Source organism: Lupinus angustifolius, chromosome LG06 (assembly GCF_001865875.1).
Source record: "Lupinus angustifolius cultivar Tanjil chromosome LG06, LupAngTanjil_v1.0, whole genome shotgun sequence".
Taxonomy (NCBI): Eukaryota; Viridiplantae; Streptophyta; class Magnoliopsida; order Fabales; family Fabaceae; genus Lupinus; species Lupinus angustifolius.
The window spans coordinates 13126775-13128300 of NC_032014.1; positions in this window are offsets into that span (position 1 = coordinate 13126775).

Sequence of the window (1526 nt, forward strand, 5' to 3'; positions counted from 1 at the left end):
GAGGATGAGCATGTGGAAGAGGATGAGGATGAGGATGAGGATCAGGATGAGGAAGAGGATGAGGACAAGGTTGAGGATAGGATGAGGAAAAGAATGAGAATGAGGACAAGATGAGGATAGGATGAGGACGACAATGAGGATGAGGATGAGGATAGGATGAGGATGAGGATGATGATAGGATGAGGACGAGGATGAGGATAGAAGGAGGATGAGGATAGTTTGAGGATGAGGACGAGGATAGGATGAGGAGTAGAATATGGATGAGGACGAGGATTAGGATAGGAGGAAGATGAGCATGAGGATAGGATGAAGAGTTGGATAAGGATGAGGATGAGGATAGGAGGAGGACGAGGATGAGGATGAGGATAGGAGGAGGACGAGAATGAGGATGAGGAAGAGGAGGAGGATAGGATGAGGATCAGAATGTGGATGAGGATAAGGATAGGATGAGGATGAGAATGTGGATGAGGATAAGGATAGGATGAGGATGAGAATGTGGATGAGGATAAGGATAGGATGAGGATGAGAATGTGGATGAGGATAAGGATAGGATGAGGATGAGAATGTGGATGAGGATAAGGATAGGATGAGGATGAGAATGTGGATGAGGATGAGGATGAGGATAGGAGGAGGACGAGAATGAGGATGAGGAAGAGGATGAGGATGAGAATGTGGTTGAGGATAAGGATAGGTTGAGGAGGACGATGAGGATGAGGAAGAGGAGGAGGATAGGATGAGGATCAGAATGTGGATGAGGATAAGGATAGGATGAGGATGAGAATGTGGATGAGGATGAGGATGAGGATGAGGATATGATGAGGGATGAGGATGACCAACAGGATGAGGACGATGATGAGGATAGGAGGAAGACGAGAATGAGGATGAGGATGAGGATGAGGATGTGGAAGAGGATTAGGATTAGGATGAGGATGACGATGTGGAAGAGGATTAGGATGAGGATGTGGAAGAGGATTGGCATGAGGATGTGGAAGATGATTGGGATGAGGATGAGGATGAGGATAGAAGGAGGAGGAGAATGAGGATAGAATGAGGAGGAGGATGAGCGTGAGGATAGGTTGAGGACGAGGATGAAGATAGGATGAGGACGAGAACGAGGATGACGATAAGGATGAATATGAGGAAGAGGATGAGGATGAGGAAGTGGATAGGATGAGGACGAGAATGAGAATGAGGATAGGATGAGGACGAGAATGAGGATAGGATGGGGATGAGGAAGAGGATGAGGACGAGGACAGTATTAGGACGAGAATGAGGATGAGGATAGGATGAGTATAGGATGAGGATGAGAATAGGATGAGGATAGGATCGGGATGAGGATGAGCATGAGGAAGAGGATGAGGATGAGGATGAGGATGAGGTTAGGAATAGGATGAGGATAGGAGGGGGATGAGAATGAGGATAGGATTAATAGGAGGATGAGAAGGAGGAGGAGGATGGGGAAGAGGAAAGAATGAGGATGAGATTGAGGATAGGATGAGGATAGGATGAGGACGAGAATGAGGAGG